The 27,078-nt window shown below is 33.6% G+C and overlaps 2 long non-coding RNA genes across 2 annotated transcripts in view; one reads left to right on the forward strand and one right to left on the reverse strand.

Annotated features, from left to right (window-relative positions):
- The window catches only part of LOC148947945 (uncharacterized), a 435,585-nt gene extending 428,463 nt beyond the window's left edge, over positions 1–7,122 (reverse strand). Inside the window, exon 1 of the long non-coding RNA XR_016142315.1 lies at positions 7,071–7,122. This is a non-coding gene — a long non-coding RNA (uncharacterized LOC148947945). The remainder of the gene's footprint in view (positions 1–7,070) is intronic.
- LOC148947954 (uncharacterized) lies at positions 1,619–26,531 on the forward strand. Its single transcript, XR_016142317.1, has 3 exons — positions 1,619–1,746; positions 8,424–8,489; positions 25,359–26,531. It is a non-coding gene; the product is annotated as an uncharacterized LOC148947954 (long non-coding RNA).
- The last annotated feature ends 547 nt before the right edge of the window (positions 26,532–27,078 follow it).

Consider the following 27,078-nt stretch of genomic DNA (forward strand, 5'->3'; position numbering starts at 1 on the left):
TGGGTACCGCAAATAGCGAAGAATGTACCCCACCTCCATCAAAGAAAGCGAGAGATGACGAGGCCGCCCGATCAGTGCCAACCCCAATGCAGTCTGGGCATAAACCGAAAAGACAGTGGGCCACCCAGAGAACATGTGGTTAATGGGGTCAATGACCTCTTTTTCCAGGGGTGTTTTGGCCAAGTGCCGGCTAGGGAAGAATGTTATGATCTAGGAAAGAGTATTTGTTGTTGTTGTTTTTGGCCAAGTGCCCGCTAGGGAAGAATGTTATGATGTCAGGAAATAGTATTTGTTGTTGTTGTATGCTAGGGAAGAATGTTATGATCCAGAAATAGTATTTGTTGTTGTTGCTCGAGGCAAATGTTATGAGTTTCCAGGAAACCGTTAGATCACGTGTTTCCTTCTCAGCCAATCAGAGGGCTTGTTTACATAACAATTTGAACCTGAGATTTCGTATGTAACGGACATGCAATGTGATTAAATTATCAGAAAGTATTTTGACATAGTTGATATAACAATGGATAAATTTGATGAATTAGAAGCATTGGCAACCTCAATTTACCATGTAAGTTCCGTTTTTATTTTCAAAATAAAATTATTTTCCGTGGTCACCCTCCAGTATATTCAGGTAAATCCCCCCCACCATACAATACAAACACCACTACAATCTTTATACTCGATAGAAAACATAAAAGGTGTTCTTTTACCCTCAAAACCTAACCCCCCCCCCATCATTGTTTTTACAACCAAATTCTCGCAAAAAGAAATAATTATTCTTTCGTTAAATTTATGCAATTTTAAGTGTTCTATATCCTAGCTAAAAGCGACCATTGACTTCCATCACTGTTGTTATTAACCCGCTCTGGTTTTGACATAATGCTCTACTCCAGGTTAAAATTAGCTATCACCCTTTTCCATTTGTGTTTACGAACGAGGCGGTCAAGCCAAAAGGAACTATTCTTCCACCAAAATTAAAAACACTTTGAGGCAATTGCAATAATTAGGCGCAGACGCAAAGCGCTATTTTGGAGAAGTGAAATGGATTATTTTCAAATTAGGGTCTAACAATATATTTAGGACATTATGTAAAGGGGGGGAGAGGGGCAATGCCTCAATTCTATCGTCATCAGTGTAAAATGAAAACAAATTGTGCAGGGCTAGAAGGGTCTTTAAGAGTTGCATGAAGCTTATATTATGTGTAAATTGAATAGCATTTTAACCTATGTTTGCAAATTTAGGTCTATAGGCCGCTGGGTTAACGATCTAATTTAAAGCCTATAGACTGGAACATTTAATATTTTTATAAATGGTAGAAATAGAAACAATAATTTCTATCCTATGGCTATAGACTACTGATTGTCTAATAAAACCTTTTGATTTCAAAGCCTAATATATTTTTCGCGAAACTTTTATTTTTTGCTTTACTGAAATGAGATAAATGATTTTTAAACAAAATTATATGGATGACGATACTAACTTTCTTTCTGTAAAAAAAGGGGCAAATTATTTTGATACTAATTTTTTCTCTTCTTTTTAAGGCAAATTATGAAGAATTTTCTGCCCCTCCAGCTGTAAAGAGAGCTATGGGTACCGCAAATAGCGAAGAATGTACCCCACCTCCATCAAAGAAAGCGAGAGATGACGAGGCCGCCCGATCAGTGCCAACCCCAATGCAGTCTGGGCATAAACCGAAAAGACAGTGGGCCACCCGTCTTGATTGTAATTCAAATAAATTTAGGCTGTTTGGTGAGTTATTTTAGAAAATGCTATATTAAAGGCTATAAAAAGCTTGATTGACTTGTAAATGAGTCGGTCAATATCTACCAAATCATATTATTGAGTTAGGAATAAAGTGAATACACCATTCGATGCCTTTTTTATGCTGATGACGAATATAATAATATAATGACGAACGAATATAATAAGAATTTCTATCGGAAATGAATTTCAGCCCCCGCCCCCCTATATATGCCAATTCAGGGTTAGGTTAGGTAAGGTATAGCCTATATAGGGGGGAGGCTGAAATTCATTTCCGATAGAAAGGCTTATTATATTCGTAATCAGCATAAAAAAGGCATCGAATGGTGTATTCACCTTATTTCTAACTCAATAATACGATTTGGTAGATATTGACCAATGAGTCAAATGACCTATAAAAAGTAGTGTAGACTGAAATTTGACCTTGGGATGGTAATACCAGTGGTTTAAAGGGCTATCTACCTGGTATTGCCTGATAAGTTTGTTTAGGTCTATGCTGTGCAGACAATGCATCCCCCTCCTAATGGTTCCAGATATGGTCCTGGACTATATAGGGATTTCAAAGAAATTGTTTTAATAAATATTTTTTAAGATGTAGATAAATATGAAGAAAACTATAGTAATGTAATCAATAAATTGTATTACATTTTACAAAGGAAGAATGTTTTGGTCTTATTGTTTTCTTTTTGTAGGCCTATTGTAGGGTAAAGGTACCAATGATTCGACAGTTTTTGTAAAAAACCGGTTTTTCTACTCTAGAAGTCTTAATTTAAAGCCTTTTGGTTTGAAAAGGGTTTCAGTATGTAGGAAAATTATCTAGGAATCTAACTGTTTGATGAGAAATTTGAAGTTTTGTCTGGAAAGGGTACACAACTCCAATTTTCCGAAATTAGAGCATTTTCACCTACAAATTCGACACAACAAAAAAGTTACCTGCTTTCGACGCAAGTCGGAACCCAATTCGACACCCGTATCGGGTGTCGAACCGATGATTCGACAGTTTTTGTAAAAAACCAGTTTTTCTACTCTAGAAGTCTAAATTAAGACTAATTACGAACCCCGAACTCCTTCCCTCCATGGATATGACCTTGTGTTTATACAGGTTTGGTTTTGCGAAAGGCGTTACGCTCTTTCTTGCGTGACGATTCAGTCAAATGATGTTACAAGTCACTTCAAGAGTAGCTCTCATAACGTGTTATTTAGTGCTTTTAGGGTAATCTCGTGTTCACCAACTTGTAATATTTCCTTCTATTGATGTCACTGATAATTAATATTGCAAGACGATACAGAAAAACTAGTTATTATGGAAGAATCACTGCTAGTCTTGAATTATAGCTGTTGCCCGAGCCATACTATAGGTAGGTGTTCTTTTAAATTAAAAGACTTTCGGTTTGAAAAGGGTTTCAGTATGTAGGAAAAACATCTAGGAATCTAACTGTTTGATGAGAAGTTTGAAGTTTTGTCTGGAAAGGGTACAAAACTCCAATTTTCCGAAGAGTATTTTCACCTACAAATTTAACACAACAAAAAAGTTACCTGTTTTTGACACAAGTCAGGACCCAATTGGACACCTGTCTGGATACTTGGGAAATATTTGTGGGCGGAAGCTGGTGTATTTGACATGTATATTCTTGCTTTCTTTGTTTTTCTTCAACTTCATTTAATGTATAAAAGTATAAAAGACTATGCAAAAAGTAGAAGTAATAAAACTAACAAAATCGTTTCAAGTATGTAGTATTTGGTATAACAAAATCGGTACAACAAATTTTAATATACATTGTTAAATACAAATAGTATTTAGTATAACAAATTTAGTATAACAAAATTGTTTCTCTAGCATTTCGGAAGCGATAGGGTCTAGGAAAACGGGATTGGATTTAAAGATATTTAAGAAGTTTACTGTCATTATATTTGATTTAGTAGATATTATTTTCATATGCAGATTCTTAGTTTTGTCAAAAACAGGCCTACGCGTCATTTCGATAAGATTTTGTATTCGATAAAATTTGTATTTTTTATTCGGATGAAGGATAAATAAGGGTATAATCTAAAAAAATCTAGGGGGGGGCAAAATCAGGTCTGGGGAGGGGGGGGGGACAAAACGAGTTCTGGGGGGGGGCATCTGCCCACCCTGCCCCATAGCAATTTACGCCCCTGCATGGTATGAGGCCAAGTGGCAGTTCCTCAGATGATGGAAAAATCCAGTGTCTGTAAATAAAACTTCAAAGTTTAAAAAAAAACCTTTTGTTTAAATGTTCTTTCATCTGAAATATTATTAGAAATAATAATCATCAAAATCTCTCGTTGCGCAGGAAGCACCCGTAAATTCGACAGCTATGGTGCCTATGGTTTCGTCAGTGGATCCTGGAATTTCGACACCTATTATTTCTCATATGTTTTACATGTTCAGTGAAGTTTCGACAAAGTCACCTATATTTCGACAGGGCCTGTTTCTGTCTGTCCAGAATTTCGACAAGGTTACTACGAGATATTCGCCAAAGAAATAAATCCCTTGATAGAAGCCGATATTTACGCTTGAATGCGGCTGAAGGAACATTTTTAGTCCGCCTGGTTTTCCACTACATCGAAAAAGAATCTTCGACACTTGGAACCTAGTTTCGACAATGCAATTTCCGTCACCATTTTCATTTAATTTTATCAATAAAAAGCTAATGTGGCTACATTTCAGAGAAGATCAGATGTATCTCGACACATTGGCGCTTATCCCAACTTTTTCTTGTAATAAATAACCAAGTAATGACAGTTTGAACATTACATACCTGAAAAATTGTCGGGAGCTCCTTTCGTGTCGAAAACAGGAAACTGAACGAATTGAATGTTCGTTTCTTATCTGGGTGTACCGGATATAGTGTCCACGTTTCGCACCGTCGTATATAACGACGGCTCCAAGAGATGGCGCTCTAAGTCACGGCTAAGCAGAGCTATCCCGTTTTGAAGGACAATTTCGACAGTGGTTCCGAAATTGCACTGTCGAATCATCGGTGCCTTTACCCTATATAGGCCTACCCATTATTTGTCTGATAGACAATCAGAGGTAAATTTTTAGCAGTTCATATTATTGAATTACAAATAAAGTGAACATACTACTTGATGCCTTTTTGGTAAATATTTACCAAATCATATTATTGAGTTACAAATAAAGTGGATATACCACTTGATGCCTTTTTTATGCTTTTTACAAATATAATAATCATTTTTGTTGGGAATGAATTTTACCCCAACCTTATTTATACAATTCAGGGTATATATTTGCACATTAGGGGAGTGGGGGTAAATTTTATTTCTGATATAAATGGGAGGTAAGTTTAAACTTTCCCCCCCCCCCTCTAATGTGCAAATATATATCCTGAATTGGTATATATAGGGGTGGGGACTAAAATTAATTTCCAACAAAAATGATTATTATATTTGTAAAGAGCATAAAAAAGGCATCAAGTGGTATATTCGCTTAATTTGTAAATTAATTATTTTGATTTGGTAAATATTTACTGCCTTTTTTATGCTCTTAACAAATATTTTTGTCAGAAATGAATTTTACCCCAGCCTCTATATATTACCAATTCAGGTATATATTTGCACATTCGGGGGGAGGTAGAGGTGAATTGTAAACTTACCTCTCACTTGTATCAGAAATAAACTTGACCCCCACCACCCTAATCTGCAAATATATACCCTGAATTGGTATATATAGGGGCGGGTAAAATTTATTTCCAAAAAAATTATTGTTATTTTTGGAAAGAGCCTAAAAAAGGCACTGTGTATTATGTTTTCCTTATATGCAAGTCAATAATATGAACTGCTAAAAATTTACTCAATCAGAATTGGAGGGGTGTTGTCTGGGTGACAACTATCATGCTGAGAGAGTATAAATTCAGGAATCTAAAAGTTCCAGTTGTATTGACATGTCTCAGGATTTAGTTGTAATAGCAGTTTTTTTACATTTAGAAACAGTAACAAAGGGGGATAAAGCAGCGGTCACAAGCACGTCTAGCTAGAATCCCGTATCTAGCCAGAATCCAATGTCTAGGCAACAACCGTTCACAAATAAAATTTGGTAGGCAAATATCAAATGAAACTCAGACAGGAGAGAAAGCAACAAAATGAAAAATAGAATCAAAAAGGGTGAAAAAACGAGGATTTTGTCAGCCAGCGAGACATGAAGATGACAAAATATAAGCAAATATTTTGACAAGGACCTCCGCTAAGTCGTCGTCAGTGCTAAACTAAAAAGAAAAAAAACGAAAATCTAAACTTTCGAAGTTTACTATACAAAGACAGAACAGACACTGAATAAAAAACCAGGCAGGAATCAATGAAAATGGATTTACCAAGATGATTAGGCAAGGATCTTTCGTCTTGCAATAGTTTTAGCTGGTCTACAATTTCTGTTTTCATTAGATATGCAAATAGGTTCTCTTAAGTTTTTTCGGGTGAAAATATTGATTGAGTCCTTCAAGATTAAACTGTCGTAAATTGGGCTTAATGAAATATCTCCAGTATCTCTATTTATTGCTAAATTTTGGTTCATATATTTTTTTTTATCTCAATTACCTCTTTAAAAGTTTGTGGTACGCCATTTACAGTTGATATTAAGGTTGCCTCGTCAAAAAGAACTAGATGGGTTGGATTTACGAAAATATGCGAAGCCAATGCAGAATCAAAGTTGTCACTGTTATTTTTTAATATCAGGGACTTATCTGTTGAAATTTTGTACTCATGCAAACGTTCACCTAGTTGTTGATGCGCCCTTCCAATTTAAAACTTTCGACAAAAACAGGGTATTCTGTAGACACCGCTCCCGATTGCCGGGTCAGGTTTATCCTTTCCTGAGTTGAGAAAGTGTTCAACTGTTTTTTCGATTTTGAAAGAAACAGAGAGATTATGTTTTCTTAAAATTTTTCCATGACTATCACTAAGTTTCAGGACGTATGGTAAAGTGATGAGTAGTGTTTTCTCCATTGTCGTTGTAGCTGAATTAAGGAGTACAAGCTCCCTATTTTGTTCTTTTATCTTTTTAAATCGTGTAACTATTATATTTTAAATGATTTCGATTGGGTAACCATTGCAGAAAAAAATATCCTTGACATAATTTAGTTAAAAATTTATATGATTACGGGAACTAATTTTTAAAACTCTGTCGACTAAAAAGATTATTACCCCTCTTTTCACAGAAGGAGGGTGATGGGAAGAGAAATGTAGATATCGATCATTATGAGTCGGCTTTCTATATATAGAAAATTCAAGACTGGGATTAGTTTTTATAATCAAAACATCCAAGAAAGGCAGCTTACCTGAATCTTCGAGTTCCATTGTGAACTGGAGATTCGAATCAAAAGAATTCAAATGTGCCAAAAAATCTTTTAGAGAGTCTTGTCAATGTTCCCAAACAGAAAGGATATCATCAACGAAACGAAAGCAGATAGAGGGTTTTAAGTGGAAACTATTCAAAGCGGACTGTTCTACGAAATCCATGTATAAATTTTCCAAATAAGGAGACAAGACAGCGCTCATGGATAAACCCATTATTTGAAGAAAAATTTTTTTTCGGAATTTAAAATACGAGGAGAACTTGTTGAAAAGACGAACAAGGGTCATGATTGTATCAATTTCCAAAGTTTTCTAATTCGACCAAGCTAAATTATCCTCCAGTTTTCTTTGTATAGCCTGCTCAAATTTATGGACATCGCATAAAGTGTACATAGAAACTGAATCAAAACTAGCTAAGACGGTATGTTCTGTTTTACTTTGATTTTTTGACTTTTCAACAAGATCTATGGAGTTTTTAATATAGGATTTGTGTGGGCATAAAAGAGGCTTAAAAATTGTGGTTAAGAAGCTTCCTATGCTCGTAGCTGGAAACCTATAACATGCTACAATTGGATGTAACAGAATATCATTTATATGGATTTTAGGCAGACCATAAAACTTAGAGGCTGAACAACCTTTGGGATAAAATTTTTTGTACATTTGAGGGGTAATTAGTCTAGTATCTTTTAAAATTCCTAGTTCATTTCTCAACTTCTGTGTGTATTTTTCCATGGGATCAAATTATATTTCTTTGTAAAAATTTTTATCCATTAAAAGGGTGTTAACTTTTAATTCATAATCTGCAGAATTCATAATTACAACTGTGTTTCCCTTGTCCGCTTTCGTAATCACTGTGTTTTTGTCTTTTTTTAAATTTCGGAGGATTTTAATTTCTTCCTTTGATTGAGTTGAAAGTGACAAAGATGGCCTATAATCAAGAATACTCTTTACTCTTGTAAAGAGGCTTCAAAGTGAATTTACTATCAAAGTTAAATAGAGGTGTAAAGCAAAACAAGTAGCTCTGGATCATTCTATTCTGAAAAGCAAAAAGTTAATCCATAATCAGGGGTATTGTTTGGGGGGGGGGCATTCACCCCCCAATAATGTGGAGAAAAAATATTATATATCCCATGGCCTTTGACTATCTGGATATAGACCCCTCTTGTCCCCCCTCCCTAGTAAAAATACTGGAGTTCATAATTGCTGTGAAATGTAAACATTAATTGCTTTATGATACATGACATGAAATTGGTATTAGCATTGTTAAGGCTTGGCATTATAGGGAGGAGGCAAATCTACCATTGTTTCTTAAGGCTAAACCTTCCATTCCTTTTCAGGAACATTCAAGGGGAGAATTATCATTCAGTTTTCTAACAGGTTTTACACTGCTAACTGACAGAAATGTAAGTAAATTTTTTACACATTTTGCTATCTTGGAAAGGGGTTAGGTTAGGAAAATAAAACTTTGGGTTATGAATCCAGGGCCAAAACCATACTTTGGGAAGGTATTGCCAAGCTTCCACATAAACCCTCTTATGATTTCTAAGTCTTAGAATTCTGCCTGCTTGACAGGTCTATTGAAATTTCAACAAAACAACATTTTACCTCAGGGACATGTCTATAGACTAAAGTATGTCATTGGAAGGTATTTTGAAGTACCCACCTCCACTCCTCCCTCTAGAGAGCAATGACCTTTGATGACCTTTCCAAATCTGTGTTTTCTGACACTGAAACCTTGCAAAACAGATCTTCTGCTTTAATTAAGAACAAGAAAACTATTTTCAGCTTCACCACTTTTCTCGATCCAAATTCATGAGGTTTCAAAGATCTGCAAATAAGTTTCCTAAATTTGGAAAAAAAACCACTTGATATGGCTTAAAATTCTACTCAAATAATAGGAATTGCATTTTCAGAATTAAAACCACAGAAAAAGAAACTGATGACTGAAATAAGGTTATATGCTGTTTTGTCAAAATTTCAATAGGTATAACCTGTCAAGTAAGCAAATTTCTAAGACTTGGAAATCAGAAGAGGGTTAACATGGAAGCTTAGTAATACCTTCCCAGATTGTGTTTTTGGCCCTGGATTCATTACTGAATGTTTCATTTACCAAACCCCTTTCCAAGATAGCAACAAGCAGCTAAGCTAGAATTTTATCATTAATTTTTCTTCAGGATGAAAACCAAATTGGAGATAATATAATATAGCCCATGTCCCTTGACTCTTTGAATATGGACCTTTTTGTCCCCCCCCTCCAATAAAATGCTGGAGTAAAATTTTACTTTAGCTACTTTTGGCTATCTAGGAAAGGGGTTAGGTTAGGAAAATGAAACTTTGAAGGATGGATCTACAGGCTGAAGTATGTCCCAGGATGGTATTTTGAAGTACCTACCTTCACTCCTTCTCCCTCTAGAGGGTCCTGAAATTTGCCTACATGACAGGTCTATACCTATTGAACTTTATACAAAACAACATTTTACCTTAATTTTTAGTTATCAGTTTCTTTTTCTCTGACTATAGTTCTGAAAATGCAATTTTTGTTATTTGAGTAGAATTTTAAGCCATATCAATGGTTTTTTTTCAAAATTTAGGAAACGTATTTGCATAACTTTAAAACCTTATAACTTGGGATTGAGCAAAGTTGTGAAGCTAAAAAAATTGTGTTGTACTTCATTTAGGCAGAAGATCTATTTTGCAAGGTTTCACTTTTATAACACACAGATTTTTAAAGGTCATCAAAGGTCAGGACCCTCTAGAGGGAGGAGTAGAGGAAGGTACTTCAAAATACCTTCCCAGGGCACATTTTAGCCTGTAGACCCATCCCTGGAAGTTTCATTTTCCTAACCTAACCCCTTTCCAAGATAGCCAAAAGTAGCTAAAGTAGAATTATAAAAGTTGGATGGATCTACAGGCTAAGGTACGTCCTTGGATGGTATTTTGAAGTACCTACCTCCACTCCTCCCACTAGAGGGTCCGGAAATTTGCCTAAATACATTCTTAGACCACACTGGCTATACATGACAAATGAAACTCAGAGAGGAGAGAAAGTAACAAAATGAAAAATAAAATAAAAAAGGGTGAAAAAACGAGGATTTTGTCAGCCAGCGAACCATGAAGATGACAAAATATAAGCAAATATTTTGACAAGGACCTCCGCCAACTCGTCCTCAGTGCTAAAAAAAAAAGAAAAAAAACGAAAATCTAACCATTCGAAGTTTACTATACAAAGACAGAAAAGACACTGAATAAAAATCAGGCAGGAATCAATGAAAATGGATTTACCAATATGATTGGGCAAGGATCTTTCATCTTGCACTAGTTTTAGCTGGTCTACAATTTTGGTTTTCATTAGATATGCAAATATGTTCTCTTAAGTTTTTTTGGGTGAAAATATTGATTGAGTCCTTCAAGATTAAACTGTCGTAAATTGGGCTTAATGAAATATCTCCAGTATCTCTATTTATTGCTAAATTTTGGTTCATATATTTTTATATAAAAAGGCTGAATAAAAAGCCTTTTTATCATTTCATGCTGTGCAATTTACTGGTGTTTCAATACATGCTCTTCTACTAAACAAATCCGTATCTTAGCTAGATATATTTGAAATCTACCTTCCTTTCATAGTAAGCAAATTTGTTCTCCTCTCTGAAATAGAATCGTAAAGTATCAGGGTTAAGCATTTCAATCCACCTCTGTTCATTTTAAAAAGGAATAGTACCAGTTGAAGCCTTATTTATCATTTCTGGTGCTTGTACCCTATTTTGGTTTTGTTGTGGGAGGAGGAAGGGGGGGGTTAGTTGATTGATGTGAGGGAGTTGGAACTTATTCTAAATTGCCCAGTTGACATTGCAAGGTAAAAGAGTGGCAAAATTGAGTGTTTGATTCACTCATCCATCTAAAATGCTGATGGGTTCTGATGAAGTTGTGTTACCTTTATCTTACAGTGTTACTGATAAATCAAAAGATGAGAATCTGAAAGCATTTTTTTCTTCTTTACATTAGTTACCTAAATTTCCACTTCAGAGCAAATTAAGATCCTTCTTGATCTGTGAATTGCTCTATACTTAATGATGTGAATGATTAAACATCAAAAGCATCCCACTGGTACTTCCAAGGAACACTAATTCTATTTGAGATCTAATACCTTCTTGAAAGCTTCATTGTTGGGTGCTGAGACTGTTGTATTTGAGAGACTAAATGGTTTACTACATGGCTGGAGAAAAAAATTGTTGTTGGTGTTGAGTCTAGACAGGTGGATTGAACAGCTTCTTTGAATGTCCCCTCCTGTCAGTGCCAACATTTTGGGAATTTGACTAATGAATTGGGAGGGGGGGGGGTCTTATATGTCATAAGCAGATCAGCTCTTTGTTGTCAATAAACCAGTGTAGATGATTTCAGTTCTCTCAATTGTTAATCATAAGGCTTGTCTCTCATCTTTGTTGTTGCCTTTATAGCTCTCCTTTGCATCCCTTCCAGAAGCAGCATGGCACTCCTGTATCCTAGTGATGCTATGCACATTCCAAAATGAAGCACTGCACTGAAAGGGCCTTCTACAACCTCACAAAAATATAGGGAGACCTACTGAATATTGTTTTTTCAAGAGTGCTAGGACAGAGTGTGCATAAGGCAAAGTCTTCCTGCAGTTTTAATGAAATTTACCTTGGTTGTTAATATGGATTACCTTTGTGAACTCCAGAGCTCACAATAATTTAGGAAATTAAGATTTTTCCTAATTTCATATTATGTTACAGTTTCCAACACTGTTGGAAATTTTCTTTATCTATTCTTTTTACAATGCACCATTAAAACTGGGACCATAACAGATAAAGCAGGAGACTAACATACACTAAATGAGAATATGTATTTCTAGCATACTGTTTAGAGGTGGAGAAGTCTTGAAATTTTCCTCATTTTTGTTTATTCTGAATCCTTATCTAGATTTGCTTCAAGTTATTTGGCTGAAAATTGTTTGGCTTCTGTGACCTCCCTTTTTTCATAAGGTAGCGCATTATTAATATATTATTAGTCGTAGACTGACAATTTATATGTGCACATAGGTATGAGATGAATTTTTCCTGAGGGGTCTGAGATAAAGAAAAGCATATTATTTTGCTCATTTTTCCTCAGAGAGTATGAGCTATTCTGCCCAATCCTAGAAAAAGTTCTCCATATATAAATATGTATTTCTGGTTTTTGTCTTACATCTCTGTTTGAATTTCCAGACTTTTCCAAAGATTCTTGAGGCTCAAACAGATAAACAGGGTTTGATATTTATTGTGTGAAAGGCTTAAAGTTTACTATAATGGTATATGATTTAATGTAAGGGTAAGATTAAATGTAACAGCATGTAGCAAGGCTGTTACATGATTTAAAAAGACAATGGAGAAAAATTGAAAAATGATTCAAAAATAGAATTTCTCTGTGGGGTTAAGATGTTTAGTGTTAGTTTAGTTTAAGATGAAAATTTCCCAAAGTTTAGCTTTTATTGTATTTTTTATTTCCTTAAAGATTATGATAATTTTGTAGGAGATTTGTTGATATCTTTAAAGAAATTATGTATCTGAGAAGAATTTATTCCTCTTTTTTATGAAGATAGCTCAGTTTCCAAAGAGAGGTAGACCACTGTTTTGCTGCATTTTCTTTAATACACACAGTTTTACTTTCAAAAATAAGTTTTTATTAATTCAAAATAACATAATTGAAAAGATAGACAAACTATTTCTCTGCTGCTCTGCACTATTTCTGTCTTTGAAAATATAGTCCTTATTTCCTCGCTCCCATTTAGGCCTGAGTAATTTATTGGGATTTTTAGATTAGGTATTTTTAGTGTAAAACAGCCATACAAAACAATGTTAATCATCTGGTGTTGCCTGGTAAGTTTGTGTACTATACATAAGATTCTAACAAATCAGATCCATACAATACACCATTGGTTACTAATTTATGATAAAACTGAGTCACTTTGCTATAAGAATATAAGGCTGAAATATCCACGACTCTTTTGTCAGTTCCTGGAGGCAGAAGGAATGGCAGTGCCTCCAAAAAAATTAATACCCAACCCTGAGAAATATTAAAAGCAAGTGTAAAGCTTTTCCTTAACAAATTATAATATTTCACCTTTAGGCTACCAAATAAAAAAGATTCATAAATTACCCTTATGTTTACAAAATAATATTTATAAAGTCATCAAGGAATGATGAGCATATACATCAGTTCAAGAGATGATAATATTTTTAACACAAGGAGACAAAATATTTAACTGGGTCAAAGGCATTTTGGACTGTGACCCTTCCATTTTTTCTAAAAAAAATTCTTTCACGTTCTTCATATAATTTGGGCAAAGATGTGAATTGGTTTTGAAAAATTATGTTTTTAGTATCTAAATCAAAAAAGAAAACTGAAGGGAAGTCCTTGTCCCCCTCCCAAATTTTCTTGAATTGGCTGTGCTGTAATTTTCTTATTTTATGAAGCTTTTCTCATCTACCCACCCAACCTCCTGTGCTCTATTGAGAATATATTTTTAAATACATGTTTAAGGCTGCAGTTTTAAGCTTCAAAATTTGGATTTTGCCAATTAAATGCAACTGGTAGATAATCTGTCTAAGGGTTGGTTAATTTGTATTATTTACTATACAAATTTATTCAAAATACATTACTTCATGTGAAAATAAAATTAAAGAAAAAAGGGGACAAAACATTAAATGTTCCAACTGCCAGTATCATCTTCAATGTTGACCTGAACAGCTATTCTTGCAAAATCCTTCCCACATTGTTGTTGACTGAATGCATAGGGTTTATGAATAGGGTTCCATTTGCAACCTGTAAATAATAAATTAGTATAGTAAAAGTAATTAAAAAGGGATAAGGATAAATATACTCCAGTCATTTCAGGTGCATAAGACATTGAATTGACATTATTGTTGCTGGGTCTTTTTTACAGGAACAAGTAACAAGCCTGCTGTCCAACTGTACAGCAGTAGGGATTGATCACTCTTTTCTTCTTTTTTCAAGTAAAACATCTTTCCACAGTACCATCACTGGGTAAGTGTAAGTATTTATGTAGAAATAAGAATTATAGGGGTAAATTATGAATTTCATGTAAAATAATTTATAAAACTTGGCAGGGTATGTGAGATTGAAATACCAAGGGCTAGGGATGTTAGGTCCCCTTTTTATTTTAAAGACATCATATCCAGAATTAAACCCTTGTTTATTATTGTCCTACATTTATTTGTTTTAAATACTTTTTCCTTATTTTTTTTAGTCTTCTTTCTTGATCACTAAATAAAACACACTGCAGAAAATATATTATTAATAGTTGGTATGATAATTCTTTTGGGGTGACAGCAAATTACTCAAATCCTGATTTTATCTGCTGGCCAATGTACACTAAATCTAGAGATATGAAAATACTTCATCAGACAAGAAATAGTCGGTTACACAATACTAATACTCATAAAAGGTAATGTAACTCTTGAAAGGTCTTGGACTTGACATCATCTTCTGCATTCAGGCTACACTTGCACACTCACCAAAACCAGTGCAGCCAGCAAAGACCATGTGAATTATTAAAGTTCAACTAGAATGAGTGACCTCGAAAGCCATGATACCCATGCCACTGAGCTGCTAATAATCTAAGATGGGGACTGAGAACCAGAATAATGTGCATGGTGAGATAAGTAGAAACCCAAATAAGAGGATATTATTTTTAAAGTGGGTTGGAAAGGTGCTGTAGTTTATCATCTAATATAAAGTGGAAGTACTTAACGATTTAATGAAAAACTTAGTATAAACCACTTTATAAGAAAAGGGATAAGATTGGGTTTGTCAATTATCGAGGCATTACTCTAGTCTGTGTAGGTAGCAAATTACTTTGTCGTATACTTTATAGTCTTAGAGATGCTGTGGGCAGAGCTTTAAGAGAAGAACAGTGTGGTTTTAGAAAAGGTAGAGGATGTGTTGACCATTGACCAAATTTTCACTCTTAGATTAATAATTGAAAAGTGCCTGAGTTGTCAAACACCTTTAGTCCTCATTTTTATAGATTATGAGCAAGCGTTTGATTCTGTTGATAGAAGAGCTTTAACAAAGGTTTTATCCTTGTATGGTATTAATTTAAAAAACTTCTTTCACAAAATAAGTTTTTCGAAGAAAAGTAAAGAACTCCATTAAACAAAAAATGAGCAAAAATCAAGTAATCTACCAGGCATGAAACTACCACAAATCAGCATCGATAAATAAATGAAACCCAACACGAACAGAAATTACAATAAATTAACCAAGTCAAACTCAAAACGAGCAGAAATTAACATAAGTTGGGCTCAAAACCCCTATGCCTTCCCAAGGCCAGAACATAATTTGCACTTTACTGAAAAAAATATAAATGTTGTTACTTTTATAACGTTAGTACATCAAATAATATTAACATTTTGATTACTAAATATCAGTATATGTATATTAAACTGACAATGCACATTTATTTGTATTTTTTTCAGTAATGTGCAAATTATGTTCTGGCCTTGGGCCAGAACATAATTTCCTCAAAAACATATTTTCTATCTGGAAATCAACTATGCTGAACAAAATGGCTATCTCAAAATTTTGCTTGGATGTGTTTGGGGCAATGATGGGCGTGGGGGGGGGGGGCTAGTAAGATTTTAGAAAATCTTAACAAAATGAAAAATGACCTATAGCAAATGTTAGAGCAAGGCAATCAATTTTAAGAGTATTTCAAGCCTTTGGTCAGCAAAAAGAATCTAAATTAACAAGAAAAAGGAAACATCCCAAATCTTCCTCAGATTCAGAATAATTTTGATCTTCTTGGTGTTGTAAGAATTTAGTATGGTGTATTTTTTAGTTGCACTTATATAAATTTATCAAAAATTAGTGTGGAAAATTTGACACTACCACCTCCTAAATAATGACCCCAGTAATGCATTAAGATTTTGTTTTACATTTGCTCTGGACCATTTCTACATCAGTCAGCTTTTTTTGCTTTCCCTGTGAGTGCAACAAGTTTATTTTAAGTATCATAATTTCCTAGACAATTTTTTTGGTATAAATTTGAGAACACACCATTTATTTTTTTTTAGGGTGCATCATTTGTTTTTAATGATTATTACCTTATATATGTATCTGATTTATTGAAAGTATATTTGGATTTTTAAATTATGTTGGATTGTTTTATTGGCAGCAAACGTTTGATATCTTCTTTTCAAGATGATTCTATATAGATGAAAAAATGATAAACATTGTTCTATAACATTTGTATTAAATGAGAGTAAGTGTTGACTAGCATCTTAATTTCAAGTAAAATCAGACTTGAGTCTGACTTTCAAGTTTACCCTCAAAGGCCATATGAATCTCCGAAGTTGTATTTATCCAGCAATATTCAACAATTTTAGGCCATAGAGCCTTGCAGGAAGTAGTTAAATGTTTGATTCATGAATGTATTGATAAAACTTTACTTATCTTTCAACATTCTAAAATACTATTATCATTCCTTAAGGTGTATCATTAAACTCACCCCCTCCCCATAATAGTTAAATATATAACCTTAACTGTATATATGCAATGAAATTTCCATATAATGAATCTTCTGTTGAATTTATATATCAATACTAAATGCAGTAAGCTTTACAAACATTGTTACACTAAACATTACAACATATTATGAACAATTCTAAAATTCAGGGTATGTATTTTGACAAGGAGGGGTAGCTGATGGGTAAGGTTTATCAGTATACCAATATTAGAAAGTATTCTATAATATTCTAAAGTTTTTGTAGTTTTACAATGTTTCTTTCAAAAGAGCAGGAATGCAGTACTAAAACATTCTTAAACATTCCTAGGGCTAAACCTGATACAAGAAAAGACGCAGGTGTGGTGCATTGTAAATAACTGATGAAGATATTTGAAAACAGCATAAAATAAGGAATTAATCAGAAAAATTGTTTTTAAATAGTCTAGGTTGTAAGGCAAGGGATAATTTTTGTCAAAGTTTAAATGTTGAGAAACAAACTTTTATAGCCTAAATATATTGGATAGCCAACAAGATTCTATAACTGACTTAGGGACAAGGTAAAAGCATTACTCAATTCTGTTTTTTATGCTTTTTCTAAATTGCCTAAAATAAACAATTTGCTTGGAAATGCACTCCATCCCTAAGGATCCTAAATATAGGCCAAGGATCAAAAATCTAAAAGGAAACACCAAAACAATTAAATTATTCTTATATGATAGGCATTGAATTTTGTTTTAACAAAAAAAAAAAAAAAAAAAAAAATCAACAATGTTGCCAGCAAATACAAACCAGCCTAATCTTAGTCATTAGCCAATATGGTGAATTTGCAGGTGGAACAATAATTTAGCTAGGATGAAAGTGAAAAAATAATTTGATGTCTTATTTAATGCTCTTTTGTAATTCAATAATTGCTTCTGTTGCAAAATGCATCTTCAGCCCTTAAAGGGGCCCCAAAGGTATTTCATTTTTATAACCACACAAAGAAGTTATCAACAGTAGTTAAGTTATTGAAAAGTTGTTAAAAACATATCACTAGTTTATAAATAAGTTCTTCAAGAATAGTATACTCCAAGAATAATTATTTATAACAATTCTAACCTCATTTATTGGGCAACACAAACATAAACTATTTTCCTAACATTTTAAATTTTCAAATGCTGTCAACAAAATTAGTGCTCAATTTAGCAATTTGGAACTTTGCTGTCAACAATTCAGGGTCTATTCCAATTCAGGGTATATATTTGCACATTAGGAGGATGGATAAATTTCATAGTAACTTTGCAGTGGACCATATAATCTAGTTAGGCTGAAAGTAAAAACATCATTTGATGCTTTTTTTATGCTCTTTCATAATTCATATAAAATAACCTTGGGGCCCCTTTAAGGGCTGAAGATACAATTTGGAACAAAAGCAATCATTGAATTATGAAAGAGCATAAAAAAAGGCATCATGTGATGTATTCACTTTCATCCTAGATAAATTATTATGCCACTTGCAAATTTACATCCCATACCAAATGCCTAAACCTATACACTATGCTGATGATTTGAGACCTGTTTTAAATGTTTATGATGAGTCTATTTTGATCAGGATAGCCTACTTGTCAAAGACTATGTATTGGCCAAACACTGGGGGGTTTTACCCAATGTAACCCCTCCACTATAGCCTAGCCTAGGCCAAGTTTTTATTAGTTTTATAAAAGTTTTCCAGAATCTTACTGAGAATCTCACATAAACCTAAGGATGACTCATTCAAACAGGGTGCGTGACTGCCTTTGTTCCAACAACACTTCACTTGGCTGCAACTCTACACCAAGTTTTCATATAACCTAATTTTTTATCAACCAGGATGAATCACGACCCTTCTAGGAGACCCTTAATAAAAATCAACTTATAAATATAAGAAAATTTGGTAAATGACAATAATTACACATTTACATAGACATGTCATGATTTTTTGAAAATTGCGGTAAGGCTCCCACGGCGTCAATAAAGTTAATAAAGTATTCCGCAAAGTTACATACCGTAAAGTTCGTCGCGCTCACACATGAATTTTACCTTCCTGACTCTATGGAAATTTTTTGAAGCAATTAATTTGAATTATTCACACGTTCATTCTTGAATATATCTGACATTATTTTTTGATAACTTTTTCAATTTAATAAGTTAGTCTTAAGATAGATGTTGTTTTTACTTTAAAATTTACTAAAGAAGGCTCACAGATAAAAATGAGGACCCAATTCCTTACACATTACTTAACTTTTTTCCTTGAATGCAATTTCAACACCAATTCTGTCCTTATGTTCCCCTTGTGAGGAACTGTGTATTAAAGGTTTATTTTACACTAGTGAAATAAGCAAGTCTTCTGTTTCAATGTTCCACAGATTAGAGAAAAAAGTTCAAGACTGGCTATCTAATTAGTTTATTTTAGCTGAATTGAAATTTTCCACAAGTCTTCTCCTATTGGCTAAACTTTCCGGACCTTATTGAAAAAGTTAAATAAGAGGGCGGTTTTCGCGACTGGGAAAATCGATCTGGAATCACTTTCCATGTGTTTTCACGGATGAAGACGGGTAGGAATAACTCGCCGGTAGTCGCGAAAACCGACTGGAAACGCTTTCTGCTTTTTCGGAAAGCGATTCCAGACGAATCGTGGAAAGTGAAGTTGGAAACCACATTCCTGGCGTAATTTTTAAACAGATTGAAGCATTAGTCTTAGAAAAATACATTGGCACAAATGAAAAGGGCCTGTTCCTCTTCCAAACTACAGGTTAGCTAGAAAGCTTATAATTTTTATATACAGGATGTTAATATGCAGTTGGACCTTGAACTTTAGTTAACCTTAGTTGAACTACAATCAACTTCATGTATTTTTTCCTATGTGGTCACTCCTTGAACTCCTACTAGTCTGCTTTAGTTGACTTTCTGTAACTGCTATTGTATGATAGAGTTAGTGTGAGGTCATGTTTGAAGGATGTTATTAACTTTTGAAAGGTAAATGCTTTAGGCTATGGTAAATAATGAAAAGAAGGGGAAAGTTGCACCCCAGATACAAGAAAAGCTGCTAAAATTTTCGTTTCGCTACTTTTGCTTTCTTAGAAAGGGGCTAGGTTAGGGACAGGAAATTTTTAGGGATTGATCTACACACTTAAGTATGCCCTTGGAAGGTAGGCTATTTTTGCTATCTTGGAAAGCAGTTAGGCTAGAACAATTTTACAGTAATGAATCCATGGCCAAAGATATGCTCTGGAAAGGTATTGCCAAGCTTCCATGTTACCCCACTTCTGATTTCTAAATCTTAGAAATTTGCCCAATTGACAGGTAGGCTGTGAATACTTGAACTATTGAAATTTTTTGACAAAACAGCATTTTACCTTAATTTTCATTTATCAATTTTTTTTCACTGGTTTTAGTTCTGAAAAATCAATTCCTGTTGTGTGTGTAGAATTTTAAGCTAAATCAGTGGGTTTTTTTTTCTAAATTTAGGAAATGTATTTGCAGATCTTTGAAACCTCATAAATTGGGGTGAACAAAGTTGTGAAGCTGAAAACAGTTTTCTCATAACGTTTAACATCTTTTCATAATGAAAAGATTTTTAAACATCATCAAAGGTCACTGCCTTCTAGAGGGAGAAGGAGTGGGGATAGGTACTTCAGAATACCATCCTGGAACATGCTTTTGTCTGTAGACCTATCCCTAAAAGTTTAATTTTCCTAACCTGACCCCTTTCCAAGATAGTAAAAGTAGTTAAACTAGAATTTTACCAAAAGTGAAACCTTGTAAAATTGTTCTTGTGCTTAAATAAAGTACAAGAAAAGTGTTTTCAGCTTCAGAACTTTGCTCAAACCCAATTTATGAGGTTTCAAAGATCTGCAAATACATCTCCTAAATTTAGAAGAAAGAAAAACATTGTTAGCCTATGGCTTAAAATTCTAATTAATTAACAAGGATTGCATTTTCAAGACTCAACCCAAAGAAAAAGAAACCAAAAACTGGAAATTAAGGGAAAATGTTGTTATGTCAGAATTCCAATTGGTAATGGACCTGTCAAGTAGGCAAATTTCTAAGACTTGGAAATTAGAGGGGGTTAATATTGAAGCTTGGTAATAACTTCTCTGAGCATATTTTTGGCCATGGATTCATCACTGAAAGTTTCATTTTCATAACCCAGCCCCTCTCCAAGATAGCAAAATGTAGCTAAACTAGAATTTTACTGGGTCTGAATACTCTTTCACAGAATGCTAAGCTACTCTAGTAGCCTAGGAATTACCAATGCAGAATTACTCCTTCTTAGAACAAAACACAATACAAACTTTAAAGTTACTTGAAAAAAACCTTATATAAGTCCTTGAAGACTTAACTTTACTTTACCCCCACAAAAATGGTCTAGTGAAAAAATTCTTCATATAAAGGTGATTAAGGTGTGATATCTGTTATATTGGTTTGTCAAATAGGCCAGTAGAAGTTTATGGCTGAAATTTTTTGGGTACTGGTGCATTATATATAACACACAAAAGAAGTCAAGTTTGGTGAATGCTAATGAAATAAAATGAAATAGGATGAAAATATAATAGTTTAGAAACAAATTTGGGCTATATATTTGCACATCAGGGGTGGGGGTGGCAGGTAAAGTATGACATATATTAAATACTTAACATAACCTAGGTACCTCCCCCCCCCCTAAACCCCAAAAACAACAGTTTAAATATTGTAAACACGATAAGAAATCACACTTTGCAATCCCTTATCTCTTGCAAATACCCATTTGACTGGTTTCCATTTGTATTTCCTTGTGCAATCTATAGCGCTATATTATTTATAATGCACCAGTACCATCTTTTTCAGAAAATCTGAAAAACAGCCAGAGTCCCATATAAGTAGTGAAATAGTGAAGTGAAAAGGGCACCATTGAGATCACCATATGTAATATTGGTGCCATTTCTAGAGTGGAGAGTTTGAGAAGCACAAAAAGCCCCGTTTTAACATATGTGCTCTGAAACATTAAGAGTCAGTTTATAATCCTCTTTCTTGTATGATCCCCCTCCCAGTGTTGTAAAAAGGTGAGATTTGAAAGAAAAAATGTTTATTAAAAAAAAATCATTTAAGTTTGATTAAGGAATAGTAACTTAACAGCCAAAATTAACTAGACAGATAATTGCTTTGTCCTTTTGAAAAGAGCTTTAAATGCAAGTGGCTATTGCTAAATTTTTATTAGACAACAAAATGGGACTATGTCTGAAGTGAAAACAAAGAACATTGTTTTCAAATACAACTATTTGCTGGAAAAAAATAAATTTTTTTATGTTATTTTCATAAAAATAATTGAATTTTTTGTCTGTAATTGTCAAATATACTTATGATTAAACATTCACTAATTTTTTAGACCACACTGCCTATCCATGACAATTTATCCCTATTTGAACTTTTATTTACCCACCAATCTTTTTATGAATATGACAAAGTCATATAGGCCTATATATCATGGGATAGTTTGTTATATGATTTTTTTTTTAATGGGCTATCACAAGCCCAAATTGGCTAAATTTCTACTTCAGAGTTAAATTTAAAAAACAGCAAGTTTAATATAATAAGATTGGTTAGAATAAAAAATTTTACAGAAGCAGGAATTTATTGCCCTATTTTTTTTACAGAGAAACTCTTATTGAACTCTAGAGTTTCATTGCCTAAGTTAGACAAAGATTTATGTAAGGTTTATTGCATATATAAAAAAAGAATTAAAAAAAGACAAAGCTTTTTGTTTGAAAACAATGAATGAAGTTGAAATTTGGAATAAACAATATGCCCAATATGTGTCACCCTTGGGACTTATTGAGTTATTTTTTATATGGTAGAACTTTGATTTAGGAATTGGCAAAACATTTTATTTTTATTTTTGTGCTCTATGTTTATTGTCAGTATTGCATATAATAGGTTTCCTAATGCACTATTATAAAAAATACCCAAATTGTTAGATTCTCCCTAGCCCCTTTAATTTTTCCTACAATGTCAGGACATTAGACTTCGATATTTACAAAGACCATACTTAGTATCAATGACCATTGTTTACTTGATAATGAACCTTTGTCTAAAGATTTTGTCAATTTTACAGAAACAAGGAAACCAAAAATATTTGCATAGCTTACTGCTTTGGATAAAATAAGAGCATCAATTAATGTGTAATTAATTTTTGTTTTGTACAAACATCAATGTTATATTTGTATTATTTTAGTTAACCTGCTGATGACAGCCACTGTATAAACATTCAGGAATTATTTTGTTGTGATTAATTGTTTAATAAAAAGAATTTTCCCTATTGAACTGTCATTTGTAGCCTTAGAACAAAAAAAAAAACAGTGGTGATAGTGTTTTTTTTTTTATTCCTGGATTCATTCCTGGTGCCAGGTACTTAAAAGTATCTGATATGCTGCTATTCTTTTACCTCATTCCAGAACCTGTAGATTTTAATTGTCAAAACCTACACACTATTAAAACTTATATTAGTATAATTTCCCAAGAGAGGGCTAGCTTTTTGAGAAGTTGAAAATCTGATATATGATATCAAACAGTTCATGGTAATGAACTGTAAGTAAGGAGTGACCCGGCTCAATGGTAACCAAAACTATAGAAAACGGATTTTTGATACCAACAGATATATAAAAAGAATCAGATTCTACTGCTGATTTAAAATAAATATCTTTTATTAATTTTAATGATACCCATCAAATGTTACTCGACTTATAAAATTTGTATGATTTTAGAAAAAAGGGTTAATTAAACCATAAAAATGATATATCATTAATTAAAATCACACCATCATATTAAGCGTATCAGAGAACCCTACTGTAGAGGTTTCAAGCTCTAATCTACAAAAATGTGGAATTTTGCATTTTTTGCCAGAAGAAAGATCACGGATGCGTGTTTATTTGTTTTTTTTCCCAAGGGTAATCATATTGACCTATTGGTCATAGAATTTCATGATAGGGATCATTCGAACGGAAATTAAAAGTTCTAGTGCTATTTTTAAGTGACAAAACAATGGAGGGCAACTAGGCCCCCTCTAACGCAAATTTTTTCCCCAAAGTCACCCGATCAAAATTTTGAGAGAGTCATTTTGTTGAACCTGATCAAAAATAAGATAATTGTGTCTTTGTGGATGACTTAAGTGCACGAAATCATCGGGGGGAGGGCTGCATGTTATGAAATTTACCCCATGTTAACATATGGTTCTGGTAATTTGGACGCGAAGAGATGTTTTCAAGGGGGGATTTTTTCTGGTAGAGGTGGAGGGGAGTCGGTTGGGGGCTATGTGGGAGGATCTTTCCATGAAGGAACTTTCATTGGGGAAGGGACATTGCTATGAAGGGGGCGCCAGATTTCCCAGCATTCTTCACAAAAAAGACCAGAAATCAAATAAAAAAAAATAAGTTTTTCAACTGAAAGTAAGGAGCAACATCACAACTTAAAACGAACAGAAAATATTACGTATATGATTAGGTTCACCCCCTAGTCAATACCTCCCTCTTTAAGCCAAAGATGTTTTAGTACTTTCATAAGAGCTATTTATTCTAATTAACGGCCTTTGTGATTAAGGGTCATTTTTAAAGAACAAAATTCAAAATTTAGCTTAAAGAGCAAGGTATTGATTAGGGGGCGAATTCCCTAATATACGTATTAAGAGTATATGAATATAGAAGTTCGTTAAGCAAGTTAATTTGTAAGTTACGTATATTTATTGCTAATAAAAACATTCGTAAATAAAATTAAACAAGTTTTGAGAAAGCCATTTAACCTAAAAAAAGTAAAGTTAATATGGCCATTTGGCTTCAATTATTAATATACGGTGAGCCAAAATCAAAGCCTGTATTAATTCAAAAACGTTCAAAAATTAAATAAAAAAAACAAGTTTTTTTAACTGAAAGTAAGTAACGATGTTAAAACATAAAACGAACAGAAATTATTCCGTATATGAAAGGGGCTGTCCCTCCTCAACGCCTCGCTCTTTACGTTAAAGTTTGACTTTCTCACAACTCTATTTTTTAAACAGTAAAGAAAATTTAGCGTAAAGAGCGAGGCGTTGAGGAGGGGACAGCCCCTTTCATATACAGAATAATTTCTGTATTGGTATTTCTGAATAGTATTGGTTTCGGTTTATTGGAAAGCCATTTAGCTCAAGAAAAGTAAAATTAATATGCAAATTTTGTTTTACTTATTCAGTGACGGTAAGCAAAAATAAAAGCTGCATTAACTAAAAACCGATCAGAAATTAAATTAAAAAAAACAAGTTTTTTTAACTGAAAGTAAGGAGCGACATTAAAACTTAAAAAGAACAGAAATTATTCTGTATATGAAAGGGGCTGTCCCCTCCTCAACGCCTTGCTCTTTACGCTAAAGTTTTTAATTGTTTTAAAAAAAAGAGTTATGAGAAAGAGTTAAACTTTAGCGTAAAGAGCAAGGCGTTGAGGAGGGGACAGCCCCTTTCATATACGGAATAATTTCTGTTCGTTTTAAGTTTTAATGTCGCTCCTTACTTTCAGTTAAAAAAAACTTGTTTTTTTTTATTTAATTGCATTTGGACCCTTGATGTCATTATATACAGTCATTATGGGGGATTGGGTTTGCACCAGTTTCCATTTTCAAACTCTGAGGCATATAAATCTGCTCACTTTTTTTGTGAGTATCAATCTTTCAGATTACTTTGTATGTAACCTGGTGTAATTGTAAATCAGCTCCTAACGTATTTTATTTTCAGATGGTGCTGTACGGCACTGTACTACAATGAACTACCAGAAAGTTGGAGAGATTATTTGACAGACAAGGGAGTTATTGTGGTGGTTGAACCGCTTTCATCCACAGAATCAGGTTCCAACGAATTGGCTTCTGCAGAATCACCCTCAGCAGAATTGGGGGCAAAAGAACCACCATCTCTTCCTGCAGAAATGATTTGGATTGGTAGTAGAACTAAGTCTGCAGCAAACACAGACAAAAAAGCATGAGAGCTGCTTCTGTCTATTGTAAAAAGAGACAGTGTCCAGTCACGACTGAGGGATAAAGTTACAAAAAAAAGTGTATGTTTGGATGGACATAGCAAAAGAAATGAAGGAAAATGGGTTCTGCTTGCCTGAATCTATCAAGGAATCTGCAGAGAGATGCAGAAAGCAGTACAATTTGTTGAAGCAGACTAATTTGAAAGTTGAGAAAAATTCCAAAGAAACAAGAGCTGACTCTAAGAAAAAGCCAGCACATTTTGAAGATGTCTATGACATTGAGAAAGACAAGGATTCATATCGACCAAAGTTTGTTTCAGATTGAATTGATGATCCAAAATCTTCAGATGAGATTCTAAGTGAACAAGAGACAGAATTCAAATTTTCAAAACTTGATTTGAAGACTGCAAACAAGAAAAAAATAGAAAAAGTTTGGTTGAAAACACCAGCAACAAAAAAAGAAGTTGTGAGTGAAATTGTGATGGAGATAAAAAACTTTTCAAAAAAGTGCAGTGAAGAGGAGAAAATATTGCAAGACCTGAATCTTCAGCAAGCAAAAGAAAAGGAAGAAAATAATAAGAAAAGGCATGAAGAAGTTCTAGAAGTATCAAGAGATATTGCCAAGTCTATGCAACAACTTGTTCAAAATATGAAAAAAGGCGTGGTGATGATTGATTTACAAAGCTGATTGGAATATGCATTTTGTGTTAATTTTTTTTTTGCCATTCCACCGTTTTCATGTTTGAAAATAAGTCATGTTTCTGTTTGAAAAACATTTTTCTGTTTTAGGAGGTGAAGAAATATCTTAACTTAGAAATTTAGTATAGACATTATAGGCTACGACATAGCTGAATTACTGGTTTTAGAAGTCTTATGTTTGGTTTTCAAATTAGTTTAATTCTGATACGTTTTTCCTTAAAATAGATATCTTATCAGTTCTTGTAGCACTATATATTATCATCCAGGCATAAGAGGGGAATTTGAATTTGGGAAGTTGGTTTTTCCTAAAGCAGGCCTGAAAAAAACATGAATAACTTTGCTTTGTTCAGCACATATTTTGTATTGAGAAATTTAGCTTAAGTACCTTTTCTTTGTTGCTTTACCTCTGTGTTCTTTGCACTTGGAAATCTCAAAGCTTGATCTAACAGAGCTCGGCCAGTGCATTGCCATTGACTGCTTACAATATCCGTGCACTCTTACTGGCTGGCTGGTAATACGCTCTTCATGAAAACCCTATTCATGAAAACTTGCTTGTTGGGCTAGGTATAAAAGACAATGATAGCCAATAATGGGATAATAGCAATATATTTGGATCTCAGAGATGTTGGGTCTAAATGTAGTTATCACTATTTATAGACTACAAATATAACTCTGTTTCTCTCAAACATGCTTTGAAGCCAGTTTACATTGGGTATTTTCTGCAAAACTGGAAATAAATGTTTCACCATGGAGACAGCTATTCCCCCCCCCCCTTTTTTTTGATTG

This window comes from Artemia sp. Qi Xiang Cuo, chromosome 10 (genome assembly GCF_049724085.1).
Source record: "Artemia sp. Qi Xiang Cuo chromosome 10, ASM4972408v1, whole genome shotgun sequence".
Classification (NCBI taxonomy): Eukaryota; Metazoa; Arthropoda; class Branchiopoda; order Anostraca; family Artemiidae; genus Artemia; species Artemia sp. Qi Xiang Cuo.